The 9,034-nt window shown below is 40.7% G+C and overlaps 1 non-coding gene across 1 annotated transcript; it reads left to right on the top strand.

Moving 5' to 3' along the window:
- Positions 1-200: 200 nt before the first annotated feature.
- LOC104043855 (uncharacterized) lies at positions 201-7,755 on the top strand. Its single transcript, XR_010374728.1, has 4 exons — positions 201-946; positions 2,156-2,249; positions 4,151-4,252; positions 5,623-7,755. It is a non-coding gene; the product is annotated as an uncharacterized LOC104043855 (transcript).
- Positions 7,756-9,034: the final 1,279 nt, after the last annotated feature.

The raw sequence follows: 9,034 nt of genomic DNA, 5'->3' as shown, positions 1-9,034 counted from the left end.
AGAGCTGACAGTATAAATATTGCTTTGACCTGTGACTGTGGTGCAATAAGAGGGATTCAAATACTCATGCTTCAATACAAGCACTAGTCTGAACTGTTCAGCAACCTCTATGTTCCTAAATTTCTGTCATTTCATAAACTTACCCACAGACATGGGTAAGATATCACATGAAGAATCTGGAATATTCCCTGTGTATAGACTGTACATTGGATGACATCAATAGTAAAATAGGGAAACTTTTCTCTTTTGATCTTGGTCTTTCTTGTGTTTTGTCCTTTTGGACAGGTTTCGTTTTATGCTGTATGTGCCAGCAGCTCCTGGCACAATGGGGCCCTAGTCTTAGGCAACTTTGGGTGCTTTCATAGTCCAGTAATATTGCAATAACAATAATATTTGATGCAGTAGTAAAAAAGATGATGCTAAGTCTGTCTCTCCTCCACCAAGTGTGAAAAACCTAGCAGGTCTCCATGTATATAGAAGCTCTGCTTTTTCAGGCTGGGAGATCTGCTTCAAAACACACCAGTGATTTGATATAAAACACTAAGGTAGACACAACTTACGTGACAGAAAGCCGATTTATAAAATGCTGAATACACATTTGTACTACTTTGCATTAGTGAATGCACCCAGCACAACTCACGCAGTGATAACCGTGTGGACTTTCCCCTTCTTTTTAGAAAGCTACGTAGAGACAATCCTTCAAAACTCCTGCTCAGTCTTGGTGCTGCACTGCTGATACTCAACATGGTCTTCCTCATCAACTCCTGCCTGTCCTCGTTCAACCAGCCGGGTCTCTGTATCACTGTGGCTGTGCTCCTTCACTACTTCTTGCTTGCAGCTTTCACATGGATGTGCCTGGAGTCTGTTCGCTTTTACTTGGCTCTTGTCAAAGTTTTCAATGTTTATGTCCCAAAGTACATCCTAAAATGCTCCATTGCTGGCTGGGGTGAGTAAACAAATTTCTTTTCCACTTCTATGCTTGTTGACTTCTCTAAGATAGGGGCATATTTGCAAAAGTAAGTTAGGACACTGAGCTAGTAGAGATGTGGTGCATGCCCTAAGCTGTGAGGATGGATTTCTTCCCCCAGGCAGGTTCAGCTTAAGCTTCTTCTGTCCAGGGAAACATTAGCAGAAAGCGCCTCTTGTTTCCTGCACAGAGTCCTATGCAAGGAAAGGCAAAAGTGGGCATAAAAGAACTGCTTTCCCTACCCATTCTGTTCTTTACAGGAATGATTTATCACGGTACCTCATGTCAGTGGGCGTGCCTGAGGAAGTATGAGCTGCCCACAGCCTTCATTCCTGCATTGGTGACGCTCAGAGGTGATTTTCATCATCTCCTCCAGGCCTTGTGTCCTTAGCTGCTGTTCTATGCACGATTCCCCTGTGCAGGGTGGTTTTGGCTTTTGTTCATAGCTCTTCTGAGGACTTCACTGATTCACCTTTCCTCCAGTGTTGTTTGGGAAAAACAACAAAAAGGACCAAAAATGCTGGCTCAGCTGTTAGAAAAGGTGTTATCAGAGGCACTGACCTAGAGCAGGATTTGGTCTGTACTTCTTGCATTGCTGTTAGATGCTGTTTTAAAGGGGTTTTTAGGCTTTTGAATAGTATGCAGTGTATCATCATCTCTATCCTTAGATTTAATGTCACACATAATTGTTCTCAGGGGCAGCCGTCTGCAGTGGCGTTGTTGGCGGCGGTCACTCTCAACAGAGAAGCCTGAACTGAAAGAAATATGGGAAATGGGAAATGAATGGAAGGACTGTTAAAACACTGTCTGCAAAATGTCTGTCTCTATCAGATCTTAACGCAAAGTGCTGTGGTCTGCTTAACATTTGACACTGTGATTTTGTAATAATCAGTTGGGTTTATTTTACCAGATTGGTTTGCTTCTGGAGATGTTTGAACACTCGCAAACATTTTGCAAACACAGATATTTTTATGTGTACTCATTTGTAATTTACATAAATAAGGAGATTAAACCTGCTATGCCACCTATTTAATTACCCTCGTTTCAGAAGGAGCTTCAGGGGTAGAGTTTGATCCCAAGATGTACGTCTGCTATAATTACTCATCAGGGATTATCTGACGTCTTTCCATATTCTCCATTTTATCTTTTTAATCTAAATATCTCTTTTCCCCTTGCCTTCCATATTAGGAATACCAGCTGTTGTAATTACTGTTGTGCTCATTATAAATAGAGACTTCTATGGCAATGGATCACATTCTGAGAGCAATCCATTCAGCAATTTGTGAGTATAATATTTTAAGCCTTTTGATGATCCCCAGCTTATCGTAAAGATAGGAGAAATAACCAGAAGGCAACAACTTCTCTTGCTTTTGTCTTTACTCCCCCATCTTAACCCTCTCCTTTTAGGGGTTCTGGTTCGGAGGATCATTTTGGATGTATGGCTGCTACATGGAGTAACCCTCATGTCAGTGGACTGGGCTTGAGGACAGGGAGGGCTTCTGCCAGTCAACTCCATTTTTACTTTCTGGAAAATCTCTTTCTTTACATGACATTAACTCAGTCTGATGGGACATTTGTATATGCTCCTGCATGTTCTAGATTTCCAGTAAAACCTAAAGGCAGAATAATTGTTCTAGTGTTTTACATGTTTGCTTCTGTTTTTTTTAATGTCAGTTCACCTCCCTGTCTCTTCATCATGTCAAATTAAATCATCTCAACCACCTCCCTTTTCCAGTGAGAAAACACTGCATTCTTTCATCCTTTTTCAAAAGGGTTTTATAGCAAAGGATGCTTCCATTTCCCCCCCTGCTTTCTGTTTAGCACAATCTGATCTCTTGTTGGTGAAGATTAAATGGAATATTTTAATTCTATACCATCAGAGGGACAACTCACACCTGTGACACCTCAGAGGGAAAACTGTTACCCATTTTTAGCAAAAAGGCAGCAAAACTCACTAGCTGCTGTCTGAGGAAAAGCTAATCAGTGCTCATCTTCTGCTCTACTATTATTTAGACTCCTGATCAAGTCATATTTAGCTCAGTTTTTCTAAGGCAGTGTGTCTTTTTGTGTATACCTTATTAAGTTATGAAACAATTGTCAGGCTTATCTGAATTTGGCAGAAATGTTAAAGTCTCGAAGTTATTGAATTTCTATAACATCCATAAAAAACTCAAGTGGAGAGATTCTGTGAATATCTTTACTGGGGGAACGTAATGGGCATTAAGGAATGCCCTTTACTAGGTATTGAAGAACCATACGGGAGACTTATCCTGGATACCAGACTTCATTAGCTTCACTGATCACAAAACTCCATATTAAATACATACATCCCTTTCTTGCAGTTGCTGGATTTAAGAGAACATAGTGTTTTACATCTCTGTTGTGGCCTATGTCTTCTTAATCTTTTTGACAAATACAGCCATGTTCATCACTGTTCTCCTGCAAATCCACTCTGAAATCAAGGACACAAAAGAGATCCAGATTCTGTAAATGGGGTTTTCTCCAAGACCTCAAAAGTGCTGTCAGCCTGATGTTCCTTTTGGGCTTAACTTGGGGCTCTGTCTTTTTTACCTGGGGAGCAGTGAGGATATTTTTCTTGTATCTCTTCAGCATTTTTAACACCTTGCAAGGTAATTTCTGAAAGGAGTACTGCTCTAAATACAACAGTTTAGGACTGTGGAATAGGAATAAATCTGTAACATTGTGTAATTCAAGCATGGGAGAAGAGGAGTGCTCATGTAGCTTTTGTGTTACACTGTTTAGCTATTTCAATAGGAAAGCTCCATTGCAGTGGGATGACAGTGTTGTTTAGATAGCATTGCTGTGATAGATACACTATTAAAGACAGGAATTCATGCCTTTGAAACATGGGTCTAAATAAATGCATTTTTTTCAGGAGCTGGCATAATACTTTTCATCTGGGCATAAAAATAGTTGATAGAATCTACAGTGACTTGCAGATTATTCTTATACCAAGTGTGCAGCAAGCTCTTCCCATTCCCCTTTCCTATGCACAGACGACTCAGTGCACTTATGGGCCAACATGATGCTGGCCCAGGGACCACCTCTCTGCCCACACATAACACACTGGTAACTGAGTGGCATACAAAAAGTTTAGCAAAGGGAGAAGCAGGTTGGAGAATCCACCGGAAAACCTGTGAATTTCTCTTCTTACTTCTTTAGGGTTCTTTATCTTTGTGTTTCACTGCTTAATGAAGGAAGAAGTAGTGAAGCAGTGCCGAGTACATTTTTGCTGGGGAAGATTTCGTCTCAGTAATTATTCAGGTAAGCATTGAGGGGTTTTGTTTAGCTTGACTCATAAGTCTTTGCCTGCTACTGGTGTCACTTTTGTTCTACATTAAGAAATAAGGCTCCCCTCAGTAGCCTTTCTGCATGGCATTGCATAATTGTTCTTTAATAAGTCTTTATCCTCTTCCATTAACTACTTATATGATATGATGATGGGGTGCCAGCATGCAGTAAAAAACATAGATTTCCAAAAAAGATTTCTGCTTGGTCTCTAATTCTGTTCTCACGTGCTATTCAGTGTTCCCTTATGTGAGCTATGTTTTTGGTGGCCTTCCAGTCTTCATAAAGCTGAATTCAGAAACTTACTCAGGATATTGGACATACTAGTAGCTATTTTTCATGCACGGGAGCTGGGTTTGCTCAGCCGGGGAAGAAGAAAGGAGTTGTAATTGCTGTACTTGTCTGTCTGAGGGGAAGACAGGCTCCTTTCAGAGGTGCACAGCAAGAAGACGAGGCAATGGACACAAGTAATAGCTATGGAATTTCCCATTAAATATGAAGAAAAACATTCTTTACAATGAGGGTAGTTAACTAGTTGACAGTGGCCCAGAGAGGCAGTGGCGAGAGTTACCTGAGCAACCTGATCCAACTTTGGGCAGGAGTTTGGAGTGAAGACTCCCAAAAGTCCCCTCCAACTTAAATGATTCTAAGATTCTGCTATCTACCAGCTCGGCAAGAAATAACATGTGCTGTGGCTTATTCTGGGATATTACACTGACATAATTTTTCACAGAAATCTGGGAGAACTGAATAACTGAATAACTTCAGTACCTCAATGTGTCTATCAAAATTAGTTGACATAAAGAATGGGTATAACCAAGGAGAAGCTAATTCAGCTGAGTCTTCAGGAGGCCAGCCTGAAAATCCCCTATGAACACATATGTCCTGTACACAGTAGTCCTGTGCACTGTGTGCTGCCAAGGACGATGTAGCTTTCCATTTGCAGAGGGGGAATTGAGCTCTAAGTAGCACATAAAGTATTCTCCCTTGAGCATGGGCCAGCTCGATGCTGTACCATACAATAAGGGTAATGCTGCCATTCCTCTCCTTTGTGAACCTCCTGTCTTCTTCGGCATGATTTTATTCAAATTGGTATTACTGGTTTGGGTCCCTAAAGGGGAAATAGAAGACTGAACTGCTGGTATCCAGCCCCACCTGCACAAGCGTGACACAGCTAGCAGAAAAATTAACTGCAGGAATTGTGCATTGTGCTTCACAGCGTCCAGGCCTGTACAAGGATGGCACAAGAAGCAAGAACAGACCTTTCTCCTCCCTGATCTCTAGTAGTTTGAGATGTGACACACATACAGAATTTCATTCCTGTGCCTTCCACTCTCTGATTTCAGACTGGAGTGTGTCAGATGCAACTGCTGGATCTACACCAAGGCATTCAAACCACAGATCATCATCCCAGGCTTTGTGGAGTCTAAATTCTGATCGAACAAGATCAAGTTTCAATGATTCAGATTTTCTCCCCAGGACTTCTCTAGATATAAATTTTAGGATCGGGAAGAAAAACAGTGGGTAGTCCGTAGAGTAGAATGCAATAGGTTCCATATGGTGACTGTCAAACCCCAACCAATGGAAATAAATAGGAAACTTTTCGCTGCTTTGTCTATGCCAGACCTAATCTGGGGGTTTAATGGCTGTGTTACAGACAGCTTTTGCTGTAACAAGGGAAGTAGAAAAGCTCTTCAGATCCTGGTATGGCTCTTTTCCAAAAGGAAGGGAACTCTCTGCTCAGCCTCCACCTCAGGCACCTAGGAGATATTCTACCCTGGGCCGGCTGGCTGTCATTGTCACGGGACCTACTTCCAGTTAGGGAGTACTATAGTCTGTCTCATGCATTCCTGAAAGAGCAAGGATCTTGGGGATTACAGGAAGCTGAACAGGACCTGCTGTCAGCCTGTTTAGTCCAGAAGAATCCCAGCAAGAGATTTTGCCTTCCAAGATGGAGAAATCATTGCAGACCTATATTCTGAAAAAGGGATGCCTTTCTAGGAATTCTGACCTAAGCGTGAAACAATCCAGGCTGTTTTTGGAAACACACTGATTTCTGTTATTTCTCCAAAGACAATAAATCAGTGAGTTCTGCATAGACAGGTTTCCTTCTAAATAGATTAAACCAAATTTTAATAATGGAAAATTTGCCCTGATTCTTTTCCATAGCTGAAGCTCATTACAAACCGAGTGCTGTACCTCCAGAAGATGGTGAGACCAAACATCCTTGTTCACGAAGATTACTCCCCATGGATACAGGGCTGCACTACCCACAGAAAACAAGATTTTTTAATTGATACTGAATTTGTTTTCTTCTGATTATCTAATGATGATTCTTTTTTGTTGCATGTAGAAATAAACATTGGTCTAAATAATTACTTTTAATGTACCATTATCGCTCTGAACACAATTACAGAGCTAAAACATCCCATGATTCAACTCCCTAGGCTTTAGTGGAGTGGCAGTATTGATCACATAAGGATTTGGTCCTCCTGTGTTTCCAAGATTAGCCCTCATGTTAAACAGAGACTGAAAACATTCTTTTCCTCATCATTAGCCCTTGTCATAGTCTGTCCTCTCTTTTTTTCTCTCTCTACACCCTCCTGCCATCCCTCTCCTCCCTTCTTTATCTGATACTTATCCTTAGAACCTGATATCCGTAATACTGAGTTTCAGGTCATGTTTTTGAGCCCGTTAGCTGTCTCAGGCACGGACATCTAGGCTCCTCAATCATTATCTTTCCTTACTTTTTCTGAGATAGACTTTGATAAATTTATACATTAAGAAATTGGACTCAGCTTTCCCAGATATTCCTTTCAGTTGTATGTTTTTATTTTCAGACATGCTGGCACTGATTACTTGGATTTAGATCTCTAAAGAGATGTAGATGCGTGTTTAAATGTTTGAAAATGTTGCCCAGTACCTTCAAATGGAATGTGGGAACCAGAAATTCCCACCTCTAATGGGTATCCATGTCTACAAGAAAAGGTTCAGATTACTTCTCCTGCAAAAAAACAGACCAATAGCAGATAAAATCCTAACATCTTTGGCGGTGGTGCTTAAGAAGTTCACCTCTTTAGTAATACTTTGTTGTGAATACAGCAGGAGGTAAACTCCATTTCATAACATCACAAGAGAGACTTACCTTTCCTCTCCTACTGAAGAGGGGCTTTCTTTCAACAGATGTGTTTGAACTGGTAACTTGCCTGCTCAACCGAACCCTAGTTTCCATTTTGAATGCCTTTTTCTGTGTCATTCAAGTAAAGATATTTTGACGATTGCTAATACAGTAGAATACTAACCTGTACCAATGACAAAGAAGTAAAAAAAATAAAACGGAGTGATGTCTTAGAGCGGGTATGTACGATAGGAAATACAAAAGGTTCTTTCATTTTGTGAATAACTCCCACACAGCAATTAGTAGAAAAAGATGAGTATTTCAATGTACAGTAGCTACAGCCAGCCTACTTGAAATTAGACAGATCACCTTCAGTTCCTTGGCTTTCTGGGAGAAACGTTAGTATTAAAACATGCCAACAAGTTCCACCTCGTACCCACTCATTTGTAACTGGAAATTGCTTTCAATGAAAAAGAAATTTAATATCAAATATAGTTCAATATGTTGGACCCTTGAACTATCATTCTCTGCTTGTATTCTTTATTTTCATTAGTAAACTCTTTGTTCCACAATCTGCTGCTGAATACATGGTGCAGCATGCTAAAGCTGTGCCTGCCTCCCCTTACACCCCTAATCTGGCTGCTGCACACCCCAGGAGTGTCCTGTGAGGGTAAGGAAGGCAGCTGTGAAGGTCTTCAGAGGAACTGGAGCTTTAGTCATCCTTGGAGTCCCTTTTACATCAGTTTGTCTCTGCTATGACGTCGGTAAGTCTTGGTGGATGGACCCTGTTTCCTTCTCTCCACCCTTTGACCCTCACTGTCCTCCTTTGTGCAGCAATTCCGTCTGCATACACTTTATGTACAGAAGGTAAGAGACTTAAATTTAGACTAGACATTAGGTAACTGTTTCTAATTTTAAGGACTAAGTGGTCTAGAGTGCACATGGAATTGCCATCATAGTGGATCTTAAAACACACTCATAGTGGTAAGACCAATATCTGCCAGAATTGGGATAAGTAAAGCTGATTTTGCCTTAGGGCAATGAATGGACTGGAAGACCTGTTGAAAGACCTCCCAACTCTATTTTATAATATTGTAATTGAAAATAAATAGGCAGCAAGAGAGGATCAATATGAGAGCAACATGAGACTGGCCTTGTCTCCTGCATACCGTACTTGTTTTATTTAATTCCTGATAAAAGACAAAATGTACCTCGATTTTCTAAAGTTTTTGCTAAATGCCCTCATAACATTATTGAATGATTAGGAGCAACAAAGATTTGGATAAAAGCTGGACAAGCAGTGACAAAAGTGCTGGAACCCTTAAGGCTTATCAGGCTGCCATGGCTGGAAATGCCATTTCTTGGGCAGATCCATCAGCATGTTTCCTGCTTTGGAGGTGTAACTGTGGGAAGAAGAGCAAGCTGCATGGCGTGGAGCCATGTCAGTTCTCCATTCTTGCTATTAATTTTTTTTCTATTCAAAAATCAAAATCTGGAAGTAAATTTTTAAAAACCTGTCAACTTGCTTATGTAAAATGCAGAGAGCTATTTGTTCTGGGAAGGTGGTTAGCTCACTTCCACTCTCATGATATGCCTCATGGCTTTTCCAGCTAAACAGTGTATCATTTATGTTTCAAGAA

Source organism: Phalacrocorax carbo, chromosome 11 (assembly GCF_963921805.1).
Source record: "Phalacrocorax carbo chromosome 11, bPhaCar2.1, whole genome shotgun sequence".
NCBI lineage: Eukaryota > Metazoa > Chordata > Aves > Suliformes > Phalacrocoracidae > Phalacrocorax > Phalacrocorax carbo.
This window is presented reverse-complemented; position numbering and strand designations above follow the sequence as displayed.